General features: G+C 39.2%; 1 protein-coding gene and 1 pseudogene across 4 annotated transcripts in view; one reads left to right on the top strand and one right to left on the bottom strand.

The window, feature by feature from the left end:
- Nucleotides 1–18,423, top strand: part of FBXO34 (F-box protein 34) — a 90,509-nt gene that overhangs the window by 13,589 nt on the left and 58,497 nt on the right. The window lies entirely within an intron of this gene.
- LOC147579947 (large ribosomal subunit protein eL31 pseudogene) lies at nucleotides 14,854–15,248 on the bottom strand (annotated as a pseudogene).

Raw genomic sequence — 18,423 nt, 5'->3', positions numbered from 1 at the left:
TTACAAATTGAATGTTTGTGGCAACTTGGTGCCATTTTTCCAACAGCGTTTGATCAGTTTGTGTGTTAGTGTCACATTTTGGTAATTTTTCCGTATTTCAGACGTTTTCATTATTATATTTGGGTGATTTGTGATGAGTGATCTTTGATGTAATTGTTTTGGGGTGCCATGAACTGTGCCCGTATAAGATGGTGAACGTAATAAATGTGTGTTCTGGCTGCTCCACTGACCAACCGTTCCTCTGTTTCTCCCTCTCCTCGGGCCTCCCTGTTGCCTGAGACACAATATTGAAATTAGGCCAGTTAATAACCTTACAGTGACCTCATAGTGTTCCGAGTGAAAGGAAGAGTTGCACATCTCTCACTTTTAAATCAAAAGCTAGAAATGATTAAGCTTAGTGAAAAAGGAACGTCCAGAGCTGAGACAGACGGAAAACTAGGCCTCTTGTGCCACACAGCCAAGATTTGAATGCAGAGGAAAAGTTCTTGAGGAAATTAAAAGTGTTAACTCCAGGGAACATATGAATGGTGAGAAAACAAAACAGCCTTATTATAATAGCTGATATGAAGATAGTTAGTGGTCTGGACAGATCAAACCACCTGCAACATTCCCTTAAGCCAAAGCCCAATCCAGAGCAAGGTCCTCACTTCAATTCTTTGAAGGCTGAAAGAGGTGACAAAATTGCAGAAGAAAAGTTTGAAACTAGCTGAGGTTGGTTAATGAGGTTTAAAAAGCCACCTTGATAATCTAAAAGTGAGAAGTAAAGTAAAGCAACAACTGCTGATGTAGAAGCTGTATTAAGTTACCCAGAACATGGAGGTAAGATGATTAATGAAGGTGGCTACATTCAATAACACATTTTCAATGTAAATGAAATAGCTTTATAGTGGAAGAAGATGCCTTTTAGGACTTTCATAGCTAAAGAGAAGTCCATGCCTGGCTTCAAGTCTTCAAAGGACAGGCTGACTCTCTTATTAGGGTCTAATTCTAATGATGATTTTAAATAGAAGCCAGTGCTCATTTACCATTCCAAAAATCCTGGGTGCTGTGCTCTATACATGGAACAAAAAAGCCTGGATAATAGCAGATCTGTTTACAACATGGTTTACCAAATATTTTCAGTCTACTAGTGAGTGAGACCTACTGCTCAGATATTAAAATATCACAGCTGTGATGGCGATGTACTATGAGATTAATGTTTTCATGACTGCTAATACAACATCCATTCTGTGGCCCATGGATCAAGGAGCCATTTCTATTTTCAAGTCTTTTTTTTTATTTTTTAATTTTTATTTATTTATGGGTTTTTTTTTTTCAAGTCTTTGTATTTAAGAGATCCATTTTGTAAGGCTGTAGCTGCCATAGATAGTGATTCCTCTGATGGATTTGGGCAAAGTAAAATTGAAAACCTTCTGGAAAGAAGCCACCATTCTAGATGCTATTAAGAACTTTTGTGATTCCTGGGAAGAAGTCAGAATATCAACATTAACAGGAATCTAGAAGAAGTTGATTCTAACCCTCATGGATAACTTTGAGGGTTCAAGACTTCAGTGGAGAAAGTAACTGCAGAGGTAGCAGAAACAGCGAGAGACTAGAATTAGAAGTACAGCCCGAAGATGGGACTGAACTGCTGCAATCTCAGGATAAAACTTGAATAGGTGAAGAGTCGCTTATTATACATGAGCAAAGAAAGTGGTTTCTTGGAGTGGAATTGACTTCTGGTGAAGATGTGAAGATTGTTGAAATGACAACAAACGGTTTAGAATATTACATAAACTTAGTTGATAAAACAGCAGTAGGTTTTGAGAGGATTGACTCCAATTTGTAAAGGAGTTCAAGCAGCATGCTCCTTTGTAAAAGGAAGAGTCAGTATGGCAAACTTCATTGTTGTCTTATTTTAAGAAATTGCCTGATCAGAAGTATCCTGATCAGTCAGCAGCCATCAACGTAGAGGTTAAGACCCTCTGCCAGCAAAGAAGATTAAGACTTGCTGAAATCTCAGATGATGGTTAGCATTTTTTAGAAATAAAGTATTTTTAAATTAAGGTATGTACAATGCTTTTGCATACTTAATAGACTATACCATAGCATAAACTTAACTTTTTTTTTTTTAATTTTTTTTTTTTTTCAACGTTTTTTATTTATTTTTGGGACAGAGAGAGACAGAGCATGAACGGGGGAGGGGCAGAGAGAGAGGGAGACACAGAATCGGAAACAGGCTCCAGGCTCTGAGCCATCAGCCCAGAGCCTGACACGGGGCTCGAACTCACGGACCGCGAGATCGTGACCTGGCTGAAGTCGGACGCTTAACCGACTGCGCCACCCAGGCGCCCCAAACTTAACTTTTATATGCACTAGAAAAGCAAAAAATTCATTTGACTTTATTTTGGCATTTGCTTTATTGCGGTGGTCTGGAACTGAACTGCACTATCTCCCAATATCACATACTTCACAGTAAACTGACAGGAAGACAAGCGAGTAATGTGTTTTTCAGGAGTTTCTCTCTTAAATGTAGAATAGGGCACAAGTGTAAATGCTTTTTTTTTGCTTTTTATTTTCTCTTGTACATTCCTTAACATGTAGAAACTTAAATCTTAAAGTACCCTTTAACTTAATTGGGGAAAAAGAAAGTAATCAACCAATCTATTCCATTTAGTTCCTTTTCTATAATAAAAATTTCTTGTGTTTCTCTTAACTTTCTGAGCTTCTTTTTTCTCCCCAAAGGTGGTTTATTTTAAGAGAGAGAGAGCCATGCACGTGTGTGCACATACGTGCATGGGGGAGGAGTAGAGAGAATCCCAAGCAGGCTCTGCACTGGCAGCGCAGAGCCAGATATGGGGCTTGAACTCAGGAACTGTGAGATCATGCTGAGCCAAAACCAAGAGTTGGATGCTTAACCACCTGAGCCACCCAGGTGCCCCAACTTTCTATGCTTCTATTCTCCATTTGCTATGTGGGCTCAGATAAATTATATAAATATATTCTACTAACTTGTAATTTTTTTATAGAATAATTTTTTTTTTCAACGTTTATTTATTTTTGGGACAGAGAGAGACAGAGCATGAACGGGGGAGGGGCAGAGAGAGAGGGAGACACAGAATCGGAAACAGGCTCCAGGCTCCGAGCCATCAGCCCAGAGCCCGACGCGGGGCTCGAACTCACGGACCACAAGATCGTGACCTGGCTGAAGTCGGACGCTTAACCGACTGCGCCACCCAGGCGCCCCAAGAATAATATTTTTAAAATAGGTTTTTAACTCAATAAAATAAGCTTTTGGTGGGAACTTCAGGAAAAAATTTCATAGTAATTTTCCATACAACCAGGTGGTATTATGAGCTGCACTTACTTTTAAAGTAGGAAATAACATTAGAAAAAGGGATGTATACATATGTTTTCCCAAACCACATGATGATGTCCTGGAGAGCAGAGCCCTCTTTCTTAGCTATCATGGCACAGACCATTGAACCTTGCACTTGGTAGATCATTTTTTTTTTTTTTTTTTTGAATTGAAGTGAATCTTGGGAAAGTGGTAGAAAAATGATTAGACTGTCAGTAGCAATGTGTTAGTCCTTCAAGGGCAGTGGGGAGAAGCTATTAGTATAATGTCATTGTTAGTACTTTTGAAATTATCATCTATTTAGGTAAAGAAACTTAAAGGGCCAATGTCTATGCTCTAAAGATAGAGACTTTAAGATTTAGTATGGTATCCTCCCATTTTATCTCGAGGTCAAGTTGTTGTTGTTGTTGTTGTTGTTGTTGTTGTTGTTGTTGTTTTAAGCAGTGAAGCTCTGATAAGCCAAAGAACAGGAAAACAAAAATATTCCCTGTACTTGTAGTTGTAGTCCTCCTTGGGCCCCTTCCTGAGGTCTTCATAATTTGGAATAGAAAGTGGTGCCTGCCATGTTCCTTCCTGTGTCCTTAGCACGAAAGCAGTGCCTAGCACATAGTTGGTGTTCAGTTCGGTAAACATTTGTTGAATGAAAGTTTATAAATTGATTTCTTTTTTAAAATTTAAATCCAAGTTAACATACAGTGTAATAATGATTTCAGGAATAGATAAATTGATTTCTTTCATTTGATTTTGCTAGCACAGATTTTCTGGGCAGAGAGGGAGATACTGTTGAGGGACCAAATAGCAATAGCTGACATTTTTGCTTATTTGTTAGGTAGTGGTGATGGCGTTAATCAGGTAGGCTTATGTTAGGATTTGCATTGGCCTTTCCCTGTGCCTAGAACACTATTCTCTTAGGTAAACTTCATGCCTAACTTACTACCTACCTCCTCCGAATCTCTTATATATCACCTTCTTAAGCCTGTACTGATCACTGTTAAGTATTTTTTTTGAAATTTAATTTTTTTGAAGTTTGTTTTGAGAGAGAGAGTGTGTGTGTGTATGTGTGAACAGGATAGGGGGGAGAGAGAGGAAGAGAGAGAGAATCCCAAGCAGTCTCCACACTGTCAGCACGGAGCCTGATGCGAGGCTGGAACTCAAGAAACATGAGTTCGTGACCTGAGCTGAAATCAAGAGTCGGTCAGTTAACCAACTGACCTACCCAGGCGCCCCTGACCACTCTGTTTAAAATGGTAACTGCTTCTCTCTCCTTGTACTTCCAAGTTTCCTTATCTTAGTCTGTTTTTTCCCATAACAACTACCTCCTTGAAACATATACTGTATAATTTACTTATGATTATTATTTACTGTCTCACCACCAGTGGTAGTTCCTTTAGGGGCTTTGACTATTTGTCCACTGTGTTCTACGTGCCTCATAAATGCTCGGCAAGCATTTGAGAGAGTATGCACACGAGTAGGAGAGGTGCAGAGGGAGGGAGAGAGAGAATCTTAAACAGGCTCCACGCTCAGCACAGAGGCTGATGTCGGGCTCCATCTCATCCTGAGATTGTGACCTGAGCCAAAATCAAGAGTCAGACACTCAGTGGACGCTAGCCACCCAGGCACCCCAATTTTTATTTTAAAAATTTATATTTGAAAGTACTGTCTTCATTATTTAAAAAGTTTTGCTTTTGGAGACCACTGTGTGCCATTGTGCTGCCAAGGCAAACCTGTGCAAGGTTTAAGGACTATATTCTCGGTGTAAAAGGGACTGAGTTTTGGCTTTGCTGAAATGCATCATCTGCTTCAAACCTCTAGCATCTTTTTGGTGAAGTTGTCATAGCCTTCGGTGCTGGTTTGGTTAATGAGAAAGAGTCTAGGTTTGAGTGAGTTCCACTGTGTGCCGATGGAACATTTATTTCCTACTGGAGGTGATTTTCCACAAAGGAGGAATGACAATAGCAATAGCTTCCTTCCTTCCTTTTGACTAGGCTCTATACTAAACATTTTATGTATATTTTCTTTTCTAATCTTTATTAAAACCCTATAAGGAATGTATTCTTGTCCCTTTTTTCTCACAGAAAACTTAAGAGGTCTTAGAGGTTAAACAGGCAGTTTGCTTAGCCAGTAAGTGTGTAGAAGCTGGAATTTAATTCTGAGCAGTGTGACCTATAGAGGAATTTCACTGCACAAAATGTCTTCCTACTTAAGAGCACCTAGAAGTGAAAAAGAAATGAGAAACAACGTAGTGGAACTCTGATGTCACAGAGACCTTTATCTTTTTATTTGCTCCAGCTTCGCATGACTTAAGTTGATTGAATGAGGCCACTGCGACTGAAACAGTAATGTTATGTTAAAGTTAAGCAATGCAATTTAAATAAAGTACATTTAAAATAGAACCAGAGCTAGCTCCTAACCAAATCTTCTATTACTTAGACTTAGTTTAGCTCAAGAACAATTTAGCTTATCTCTGGAGCAGAATTTGTATGATCTTCCTTCATTTTCCCTAAAAATTAGATACAGTGGGATGGCAAAAATTATAATGTGGCTGCATTGAAAGTATAGTTTAGTATAGGTATAGAGGGGTAGAGAGTGGGTAGGTTTTGTTCTGGATTTAAGAGAAAAGCTTTTCTAGATCCTAGAATATGTTATATAATTATACCAGTGTAAATAGTCATCCCCTGTGTACCACACAAAATCATTTGTAATTTCAGATTTTGATTAGAAAATTCTTATTCTTTAATGTGAGTTACTTTTTGAACCTTAATTAGCTGTTTGTGTATTTTTGTCTGTAAGATGATGTGTTTTATTTCCCCTGCCGTAAAAATACTTCTGCTCTGTCTTAAGGAGCCTCATACCTGGGTATCTCCAGTATTATAAATTAATTTTTAATTTTAGTTTTAAAACCATGGTGGTTTATGGGGAGTGTATTAGAACCTATACTTGCAGGAAATCATGCTTACGGATACATACTTATATGCTGAACCCAGTAATGTTCTTACGATAGGAAGGGTTGTAGGATACTATTGTGTACATAACTAGTAGAATCATTTTATTTAAAAAAATTCTCCAGGGGCACCTGGGTGGCTCAGTTGGTTGAGTGTTGGACTTTGGCTCAGGTCACAATCTCATGTTTCATGGGTTTGAGCCCAGAATCGGGCTCCATGCTGACAGTATGGAGCCTGCCTGGAATTCTCTCTCTTACCCTCTCTGCCCTTCCCCCACTCATTCATTTTCTCTCTCTGTCTCTGTCTCTCTCTCTCAAGGAAAAAAAATTCTCCAGAGTAAGACATAGGTACTTATTTTGGAGATAACATTGAGACTTTTCTGGCCTGAAATGATCATTGGTGAGAGTTGTGTCCCTTTTGGGTCTCTAGAACTGTGGTGAGAACATCATATTGAATGAGGTCCTTTTCTTGACACTCCCAATCAGTTTTAGTGGGATGAAATACTGAAAACTTTTTCTTAATCCTTCTTTTTCCCCTTTTGAAGTAGCCAGCAAAGGCTTTTTTCTCAAATGCATGTTCATGGTGAGGGAAAAATGTGATGGTTCAGAAGAGTTTATGATGAAAGCACTAGTTCCTTTTCCCACCCCTCCCCACCTCAGTTCCCTTTTCAGGGAAACCACAACAGTTGTTTCTGGTCGATTCTTTTAGTTTACTTCTTTCATTTCTTGTTTCCTAATTTTAAGCATTATCTATTGATTTTCTGCTTTGATAGTCAAGGTTTAACTCTTATTTACGAACTGTCAAGAATTATAAGGGATCTGAGATTTGACCTTACTTGAAGCTAACAAGTTAGCCTGCCAGTTTTGTGGATGCTGGTGGAAGGCTCAGTTAGAGATAAAGTACAGTTTATTACTCATAGCAGTAGCAGTAGCCAGAGTAGCAGCATTCATTTGTGTCAGTGTCCTAAGCCTCAATTCCCACAGGGCACTGCAGACAGGGCCACATAATACCTGTTTGCATAGTAGGTTTTGTTACTGGAGAAGACTCTGAGCTTAGAGATTTCAAATATTTTATAATGGGCAGTAAGTGTGCCTGGCCTTTGCTCCAGAGGGAGATAGTAAGCATGTCTGCTTTTTGTTCTTGAAGAAAAGACTTTCTATCTTGCAAGGTCGTTTGCCGTATGAACGTCTTTGAAAATAACAGTCCAGAACAAAGAGCAGACAGTGTCTTGCCTGAAAGACCTAGAGACCCATTACAGATTATTTCTTCACACCACTACCCCATTCCCCATCTTCTTTCTGCTGTAGTTCTGCCATTATTTTTAGCTCTCTGGTCATCTTGGTAAATACTATGTATTTATTTTTATTTCACTAACAATAGATGGTGTCTTTTGACTTCCTGCTCTGAAAGAGGAGTATAGAAGATAGGAATCCTTGTAAGTGTTAGAAAACTAGTTCAACCATAACTTAAGTGGAAAAGAAAATTGGTTTGAAGAACTGAGAGTCTGAGGAGGATAGAGTAGGACAGGATCCACATGCTCAATCCTTGCTTTGAAGAGTTGCTCTCTTGCTGTTATCAGTCCGATTTCCTCCTTTTACCTTTATTTTCAGGATCCTTCACACCCTGCCACCCCCCCACCCCCACCCCGCCACCCATTCTAGGCTGTGTGTTTATTTCCAAACAAGTTATGGCAAGGTGGAGAGAATAGACTGGTATAGTTAACAGCCTGGTCACATGCACACTCTTAGAGATGGGTATGGGGTCAACCCTATATGAAACACATGTGTTAGGGGTCTGAAGAAGGTAATTCTCCAAAGGTAAAACAGGATGCCATTACCTCCCCATATCAGAATTCTCATTTGTATTTTTTTTTGGGGGGCATTTTTTGCTTTTATAGCTTCCTATGAAACAGTTAAGTTACACTTTTTAAAGATGATATCAAATTTCTAGTATCTCCCTTTTTCATAGTTAGCTTCCTTGATGCCCTCTATCTTCCTGCTCCATTCTGTGAGTTTTATTTAGAACTGCTGCCCAACTGACATCCTGTGACTTGCCTTCATTATGCTCCTGTTTCCCATATATTCCTCTTTCTTGAATTATTGCTTTGTTTTGCTAGTGTTCATACTAAGGTAAGATGTGTGGGAGGTAAATTTTGAGTGATTCCATGTCTGGAAGGGTTTTTATTTTGTTCTTAAACTGGAATGTTAGTGTGGCTGGGAATGGAATTCTAGGTTTGAACATCATTTTTCTGTCACATTTTTAAAGGCATTGCTCAACTATTAGTATCCTTCATTATTGATGAGAATTCCTAGACCAGTTTGATTCTTGGTTCCTTTGTAGATGAGCTGCCTTTTCTCTGAAAGCTTTTGGTATCTTTTTGATCTTGTCTGAAATTTTCCAATGATATGTCTTGATGTTGGTCTCTATTCATTTGAGCACTGAGCGGGCCCTATTGTAAGACTTCTATAAATCTATTAACTTAATCATCTTTTGGTGAAAACATATTTTTTTGGAAACTTTCTCCAATTTTTTTTCTTTTCATTCTGGATTTCTTTTTTTTTGTTTAATTTTTTATTGAAGGATAGTTGACACATAATGTTACTAGTTTCAAGTGTAGAACATAGTGATTCACCATCTCTATATGTTACACTGTGCTCTCCACAAGTGTACTTACCATCTGTCACTCTCCAGTGCTGTTATAATACATACTACTGACTGTATTCCCTGTTCTTTCTGGAATTCTTCTAATCAAATGCTGATCTCCTGGATTGATGCTGTGGGTCCTTTGGTAATTTTTTGTCTCTGTTTTTGTCTGTTTTCTAGATTTCATCTTCACAACTTCAAACTTTATATTGCCTTTTTATTTATTTATTTTAAAGTTTATTTATTTTGAGAGAGAGAGAGAGCATGAGCAAGGGAGGGGCAGAGAGAGAGGGAGAATCCCAAGCAGGCTCCGTGCTATTAGCACAGAGCTCAACATGGGGCTCAGTCTCATGATCCTGAGATCGTGACCTGAGCTGAAACCAAGAATTGGATGCTTAACTGACCGAGCCACCCAGGCGACTCCTCTATATTGCCTCTTTAAATTGATATTTTATTTCCAAGAGTCTTTTCTCATTCTTTTTTGCTTTTTCACGGCATCGTGTTTTGCTTTATGGATGCAATATCTCGACTGTTTCTGAGGATCTTAATTACAAGGCTTTTGACAAGATCTTTTCTGTTTTATGAATTCTTTTTCTTACTTTGTCACATTTCTTTAACTTTTGTTTCCTTGTCTCTTTCAAGGTACAGATGTTTGATTCTGATTTACCCAATCAAATGGAAGAATGAAACCGTATAAAATTGATTTTGGGGGTGCCTAGGTGGCTCAGTTGGTTAAGTGTCTGACTCTTGATTTTGGCTCAGGTCATGATCTCACAGTCTGAGATCAAGCCCGGAACTCTGCACTGGGCATGGAGCCTACTTAAGATTCTGTCTCTCCCTCTGCTCCTCTCCTGCATGTGCTCTCTCACGCTCTCAAAATAATAATAATAATAATAATAATAATAATAATAATAATAAATAAAATAAAATTGATTGGGATCTCTGCCTAGACAAGGTCTGTCAACTGGTGAGCTTTGCATTAAGGTGAGCAGTTTGGGGAGGCCTCATTATTCTTGGTCAGTGGTGCTAATGCCTTTAATAGCTGCTGTTCTCTTCAGACAGTTTAATTTCATTAAAGAAGGATCTTCTAGTTTTAAATGTTTTTAATATTGTAAAATTTCAAAGATAATGAGGATTATGAAAAGAGCCAATGATATAGGGTCTAGAAGTGTTCAAATAATCATCTTTCCTGCGTTTTAGAGTGAAAAGTTTTAAGGTATAGAGTAGTATAGTAGAGAACAGCCCAGACATTAAGAGCCAGAGTGCTCGTGGTCAAATCTGGTTCTGCCACTGAGTTATACTTAGGTCACTTAACAAGTTACTTAGCCTTTCAGTGCCTGCCCACTTTTCTCATCTGTAATATTTAGATAATAATAATAATACTCACCTATTAGGGTTGTTATGAGGATTTAGTTAAAAATACATATTAGATACTTGGCATATGATAAATTCTTAGAAGGTGTTAATTTTTTTTCTCTCTTTGCCAATAATAATTATGCAATTTAGATATGGTGATGATTGCCCACAGCAGAGATTTTGGTACGATTAGGTAACTTTAGATTGTGTTTTTCTCTTTAGAACCTCAAAAAACATTTGGTGTCATTACTTGAAGTGCTGAAATGTGTATGTGCAAATGTTTTCGTAAAAGTCTTTGAAAGGTTCTCCTCCCCCACCTCCAAAGGATCTTACTAAAGATAACTTGATAAGAAAAGTAGTCTTGGAGCACAGCCAGAAAACTAGGAATGAAAAAATACTATTTTCATTCCCAGAAACCTCTGTACAATCAGAATCATATGTGCTCAGGATGTTAGGGAAGCTTTGTTCCCATGCAAAACACACTGACAGTCCTACTTCTTGGATTTCAGAAAATGTTGAAAGTGTCTTTCTAAATCGATGTCTAGGGCAGGACTGGCAGGAGGAAATAGTTCTTGAAAGAATTTTTTTTTCTTCTCGTACGCCCCCATTATGTTGGAACACTGTGAGACTTTCCTCACCACACTCTTCTATTTGTGAAATTCAGGTGAATTATATAAAACTCTTGTGTGGTTGTTCCTGTCTCCCTACCCTCTCCAAACTTGACCCTTATTTGAACTAGGGGGTTTTAGTTTGAATTATTGATCTTGTTTTTTGTTTTTGTTTTTTCCTCTCCCACATAGTGGAGGAAGTCCTTGGAATCTATTATTGTTCCTGTTATTATTGTTTACTTTTTGAAATGCAGATGCACACAAAAGTAGTCAGTGAGCCCTTGTATATCAGTTAGTTTCAACATTTTGCCATAGTTGTTTATTCTTGTCCCCATTTAAAAACAATTTTTAAACCAAATTCTAGACATTGTGTCATTTTAGCGCTGAATGTATCAATATGTGTTTTTTAAAGGGACATTTTTGGGTACCTAGGTGGCTCAGTCGGTGAAGCGTCCAACTTCAGCTCAGGTCACGATCTCACAGCTTGTGGGTTTAAGTCCCACATCGGGCTCTGTGTTGACAGCTCAGAGCCTGGAGCCTGCTTTGAATTCTGTGTCTCTCCCTCTCTCTGCCCGTCCCATGCACATGCTCTGTCTCTGGTCTCTCAATAATAAATAAACGTTAAAAAAAAATTTTTTTTAAAAAAAAATTTTTTTTTCAACGTTTTTATTTATTTATGGGACAGACAGAGACAGAGCATGAACGGGGGAGGGGCAGAGAGAGAGGGAGACACAGAATCGGAAACAGGCTCCAGGCTCTGAGCCATCAGCCCAGAGCCTGACGCGGGGCTCGAACTCACGGACCGTGAGATCGTGATCTGGCTGAAGTCAGACGCTTAACCGACTGCGCCACCCAGGCGCCCCTAAAAAAAATTTTTTTTAAAGGGACATTCTCCCCCATAACCACAGGGCCATTGTTTTACCTAACAAAATTAACAGATTGCTCTGTTGCCTAGCTTTTGAATTTTACTCTCCATATTAGTATCATCAAATTCCTTTACGTTATCTAAAACCCAGATATATTCAAGTAGTGGTATCATTTTTAAAGGACCTGTTTTTCTTCATTTACATTAAAATAATTTGTATTTTCCAAGTGCTTTGATTTTAATTTGCAGAAAGTTTCAAGCACATAAAAATAGATGAAATCCATGTAATAACCCCCCATGTACCTACCACCCAGCTTTGACAGTTATCAACTCAGTGTTCAATTTTCTTTCATCTGTTCTTCCACTTTCTTCCTCTGGGGTTATTTTCAGACAAATCACAGATGTCATTTCATTTGTAGTCTAGTGTATCTTTAAAGGATAAGGACTCTTTAAAATATATGTATATATGTATTAAAAAATATATGTGTATTTATCCCCCCAAGCCTTGATATCATCAAATATCCATTGTTCAAATTTCCAGTTGTCTCACATGTCCTAGTTTATTATATTTATTTTTCAAATGTTACAGTTTTTTTAAAGCTTACACAAAGGCAGTTTATTAACAGAAGACAATAATTTGGGAATCCTGCTTATAGACTGCAACCACAATGACCCCTATTCTTGTGGGTGCTATTGGAGGGGATAGGGGTGACATTCTCAATCCTCCTGATCTTCATTCCTGAGTGGACAAGGGCTCTGAGGACTGCCTGGGCCTAGGTTCAGGGGTCTTGGTTCTATTTCCTCCTGTGGCCTGGAGTTTGATGTGGAGTACAGTGATGCTCAGCTCCTTGCACCCTCTGGGCTACATGCTGGGTAGTCAACAAGGCAGCATAGGGAGAGGATGCATCTTGGTCAGCCTCACCTTCATCCCACCAGTCACCTGGCAGATTGTTGCCTTGACAGATTGGTGACTTGGACAAATGTGTCACTGAGACATGTAAAGATGTGGTAGACAGCAAACACATTTTCTCCTTCAGCTACCTGAGGTCCAAGGCTAATGACCTATTCTTCCTTCTTTTCTTTCCCCTTGCAAGGAGCCTTTTCTGAGTGTCTCCTCCATACTCTGACACTGGAAAGCTCAATGTCCTAGTTTTAATCAGGATCCACATAAGGTCACGAACTTCCAGCTGGTTGGTAATGACTTTTTAAGTCCTTTTTAGTTTAGAGCTTCCCCCTCACTACCTCTTTTTTATCCCTCTTCTGGTAATTTCTTTATTAAAGAAACCAGGTTTTTGGTCCTTTAGAGTTTCCAAGTCTGGATTTTAATGATTATATCCCTGTGGTTTATAACATGTTCTTATGTCTTGTTCTCTCTAGTAAACTATTGAGCATACTAAATATTCTTGTAATTCTGAAGATACAAAGGTTATTATTTTGTAAATTTTAGAATTGATTTAAATGCTATACAGGTGTATAATGCCAGTTACCATTTAAGGTGTGGCCTTTTCTTTTTGGTGAAACAGTATTTTAAAAATATATTTTAATCCCCCCTCCATATTTTATTTATTTTGAGAGAGAGTATGAGTGAGTGGGGGAGGGGCAGAGAGAGAAGGAGAGAGAGAGAATCCCAAGCAGGCTCTGTGCTGTCAGCACAGAGCCCAACATGGGGCTTGATCCCACACACCGTGAGATCATGACCTGACCCAAAATCAGAGACGCTGAACCGGCTGAGCTATCCGGGCACTCCATTGAAACAGTATTTGTAAAGTGAGGTGATAGCTAGTTAGAAGTTGTAAGCCAGATTCCTTGGCATTGCAGTGGACTACTCTTCACATAATGAAAAACAGCCCTGTCAGGGCAACATTAAAAAGAATTTTATTGATGTTACGCAGTATCTAGTACACTTAGCTTTATCTTCTGAAATACATAGGTAGTGGAATTCCGTTGTATCCTCATGTAAAATGAAGGCTGTATCAGTGGCCTTTGGTGGGTCTTGAGTGAGAAATCACGTAGCACAGTGCCAAGTATGGAAGAGACATTTGAATGTTCATTTCCTTTTCTGTAAGCATGGTCATAATTGTGAGATTCTTCTGTCTTCATTAGAAAGTTTTAGGTAAAAGGCTGGTGGCCAGGAAAACCATACCTAGTCTAAAGGGTTAGTTTGGGCCAAGAACAGGTCTGTCAGAGTGAGCCAGGGTGCACAGTCTTAGAACAGGTTATGGAATAGATGGTCAGAACAGATGAGTCATGTCACACATACCCGTGTTCCACTGTTCTCCCTTTCCCCTCAACCCATGTTCCACTGTTCCCCTTTCCCCACCAACCTCTGTGGTTGCTGTCTGACAGATAGTACAGCAGAAGATGGGCATTAGGTCAGTCCTAGTACAAGAAAAACAGTGATTGGACCACTAGGAAGACAGAGCAGCAGAGGTGGCCATAGGGAACTAGGGACCAGGCAAACAGACTGGTCGAAAGATGTAGGTACAGCTCCAGCAGCAAGGAAGGACAAGGTGGTTGCAGAGAAACGTGCAAAGTCTAATGAGAACAACCATGAAGGACCATTTCTCTCCTCCTCCTCCTCCTCCTCCTCCTCCTCCTCCTCCTCCTCCTCCTCCTCCCCCCCCTCCTCCCCCTCCCCCCCTCCCCCTCCTCCCCTTCCCCTCCCTCCCCTTCCCCCTCCCCCTCCTCCTCTTCCCCCTCCTCCTCTTCCCCCTCCCCCTCCCCTTCCCCTCTCCCTCCCCTTCCTCCTCCTCCTCCTCTTCCTCCTCTTCCTCCTCTTCCTCCTCTTCCTCCTCCTCCTCCTCCTCCTCTTCTTCTTCTTCTTCTTCTTCTTCTTGTTTCTTGCAGTTTCTGGTTTCTTAAATGACAGTTTCTTTCATGAGGCCTTAAAATAGTTTACTGGTAAGAGTATTTCAGCTAAGCTTCTAGGTTTGAATAACAGAACATCCAAATGGAGATGACTTTTGGAATTCTTTTTATCAGCTAGAATCAGACATTTGGACCATCTAGTACACTTAGCTTCTGCTTGCCCTGCTTGGTTGTGTAGGAAATTTATATGATGTTAGGCTAGCTAATAGTATAGAAATTAAATTTATTTATTCATTTTGCAGTTTTATACCTTTATTTGACGGCATTTAGTTCTCACCCACATTAATTGCCTGTAGATTTTGGAGAGTGGTGACAGGTGCATAGGTAACCAACGTATAGAGCTTGTTTGGTGAATTTTTATCCTCGTTACGTTTTCTGGTCAACCCCGCACATATGTGGTATGGAACATTTCTTATGCCTTTTGCCCAGACAGCTTTGTTGAACCTGGTGTCCATGTGCACATCTCTTTCATGGCAAATTTCCGGATGTCTTTGAGTACTCGAGGGGCACTCTTCTTGAAACCCACTCCATGGATGTGCTTGTGAATGTTGATGGTGTATTCTTTGATTACTACCTTGTTGATAGCCAAACAGCCCTTCTTTTTTGCCACCCTTCTTTGCAGTAGTCATTCTGCCAGGTCCTGGTTGCAAAAAAACAAACAAAAACAAAACAAAAAACAAAAAAACAAGAATAGTATAGAAATTTATACACCCTTGCTCACATCAAGTGATTGTCATCTCTTGTTTGGGGGAAAGTATAGGGATAGAGGAATCTCCTCAAGGAAACTCCTTTTAGTAGTTATTTTTCTCATAGCTAGCAGCTAATCTGAGTACTCTGACTAGAATAGGCTTAATAATTATAAAGTAGTGCTAAGTTACTTATTAGCTATGGGAAACAAATTGTATGGTATTTCCTGGGTTTAAAGAAGAATTGATTAAAGGCTAAGAAATTGGTTTTCCTTCTTTGGGAAGGTCCTTTCTAAATCTAATCTAACTAGTCTTTGGGCAGATACATCAAAGTGTAAGGGACTTGCCTGTGATTTGAACTACATCTATATCTCTTTCTGGTGAATAAAGAAGTAGCAAAGAAGCTAAGTGTCAGAGCTTGTAAAGAGATTCTGGGGCAAGTTTGCTCCTAATCTTCCTTAATTTAAGCAAGATGGTTTCATGTTTCTTTTCTGGAATAAACTCTGAAAACAAATATGTTGAGCATACTGGAGCAGAGTAGAGTAGGAGAAACAGTCAAGGACATTGTACATTCATTGACTGGGGTAGAAAGTACCCACAGTGGCCTATGTTATTCTGATACAATAGAACAACCTAGATAAATAGATAAATTTTTTTTTTATATAATCAAGTTTACTCATTATTTTTGAGAGAGAGAGAGCGAGAGAGAGCGAGCGCACAAGCAGGGAAGGGGCACAGAGAGAGAGAGGGAGACACAGAATCTGAAGCGGGCTTCCAGGCTCTGAGCTGTCAGCACAGAGCCCAACGCGGGGCTCTAACTCACAAACCGCGAGTGAGATCATGACCTGAGCCGAAATCAGATGCTTAACGGACTGAGCCCCGATAAAATGTTTTAATATGCGTTAATTTCTAGGACTCTTTACAGAACTCGCGTTTTAAGCATAGGCTATTCTTTCTTTCAGTAAAATGTTAAATGCCACCTATGTCTTAACACCATTACAAGAACTGACCGAGTTGTTGAAAAATGATTACATAAGAGTGAGCACTAATTTTGGTTTGCTTTGAACAAAGTAGACAGGACCATTCTGTCTAATTATATTATCGAGTGGGTACTCTGCTAAGGGATCTGATCCTCACCACAACTCTGAAGTATCAGACTCAGAAGTAGTGACTCACCCAATGTCATAGAGCGAAGAAAAAATGGCTACTCTTAGAGTAGAATCCAAGCTTTACAGGAATTGAGGTGATATTTTGCTTAACCATTGTGGGGGGGGGGGTCTTTTGTGTAAATTACTATATTTAAATAGTCTGTGACATCATAATTTACTGTTTTTACTAAATATCACAAATTAGGATTTGATAACTGGTTACTCCCCCCACCCTGGCCCTCCCATGGAGCTAAATTAGGATTGGAGCTTCCAATTTCATAGGTGGTAGCCTGTGGGGAGCTGTTGGGAAGGGAAGAACTTGGATCCTGTTATCTATTTCCATAGTTATAAATTTTTTGGAACTTTTGAAGCCACGAGAACTTTTTTTTTTAATCCCCTTAATTTCCTTCTTCCTCATCTTGCTTCCATTTCCTGTCCCCAAATAAAAATAATCACATTTGTAAAAGAGGGCAAAGGGTGTTGAGAACCAGCAGGTCTAGGCAGATGTTAAGTGTAAAGGGCAGGAAGCCATGTTTACTAGGCCAGGTAACTGCCTGAGAAGAGATGTGCCCTTAGAGAAGATTCTGGGTACAAGGGTGGTAAAGACAGAGACAATTTCAGTTTCCCTTGAAGACTGTCATTAATATGGGTCCTGTGGGGCTGATGTAAAGGAGTTCTTTCATTGGACCTGTTGGAAGGCTCTTGTTCTGTGTCCAAGTGGGTGAGAAGTATTTTTTTTTCTTTTAAATTATGTGAGGGGTCTGTTGAACACATTGGAGCAGAGTGGAGTATAATAGTCAAAGGCATTGTACATTCATTGCCTGGAGCAGAAGGCACCCACATTGGCCTGGGTTATTCTGATATGATAGAATACCACTCGTTGGATGTAACAGAGGAGAACAACAAAAGCAGGACAATGATCAGTTTCTTAAATTTCTGTAGTTTGTTAGGAGATCCGTGTATAATAGTAAATTTATTCACAAGTGAATTAACTAGCAGCTTTTGCTTGGTTGCTATTGCAACTATCACAGTTCCTTTCCCTACTGGGAATCCAGGTGGATTCCTGAGAAAGGTTCTTGGTTTTGTCACCTGGCTTGGTGACCTGCTGAAAACCACATGAGATGTGCTTTATGTACCCTCATGAACTTGTGACCTTGAAAGTACCAGGGTCTAATACTATGATGGTATTAAATAAACTTCCTTTTGCATTTAGATTTTGCGGTTGGAAAAGCACTCTATGCCTTCCTTTGGTAAAAGTCTCTGAAGTTGAACAGTCTTTGTTGGTGGAATGCCTTTTCTGCCACTGGAGAGGTTCAGGCTGTGTGACCTCTTAGAGAATGGGTTATAAAAAGGACTCAAAAGTCATACTGGAAATAGGTAACCTTTAGATTATAAAGGTTTTTTGGTTCATTTTTTTGTTTCATTTTTGTTTCATTTTTTGTTCATTTTTTTGTTCATTTTTTGTTCATTTTGTTCATTTTTAAAATGTAAAAGTTAAAGATTTTCCCAAATCTAGAAAAGTAAAACTGGAAAAAAGATTTTAAATTTCTTTTTTCTTTACTCTTCACCCACATTATTAGGTTTTCATAGCTCTAATCAGTATCTGTGTTTCCCTCCTATTTGGAAATATGCTTACTTCATACATAACAGGTATCGTTCTTTAAAAAAAAGGGGGGGTTTCAAACTTTCTCTGCTTTCCACAGTCCAAATACCTTTATGACTGTATCATAAATGTAAATAAAGCTTATCTTCAGTAATTGCATTTCTGGAAACAGCTTTAAGTCCTTCTCCACTTACCAGGCAGTCAGGTTTCGGAAAGGATGTTTTTTGTTTTTGTTTTTTAAATGTGTTTATAGGGGCACCTGGGTGACTCATTTGGTTAAGTATCTGATTTTGGCTCAGGTCATGATCTCATGGGTTTGTGAGTTTGAGCCCCGCGTTGGGCTCTGTGCTGACAGCTCAGAGCCTGG

This window comes from Puma concolor, chromosome B3 (assembly GCF_028749965.1).
Source record: "Puma concolor isolate L17-30 chromosome B3, mPumCon1.1.hap2, whole genome shotgun sequence".
Classification (NCBI taxonomy): domain Eukaryota; kingdom Metazoa; phylum Chordata; class Mammalia; order Carnivora; family Felidae; genus Puma; species Puma concolor.
The sequence above is the reverse complement of the archived record's forward strand: the minus strand, read 5'-3'. Positions and strand labels throughout refer to the sequence as shown.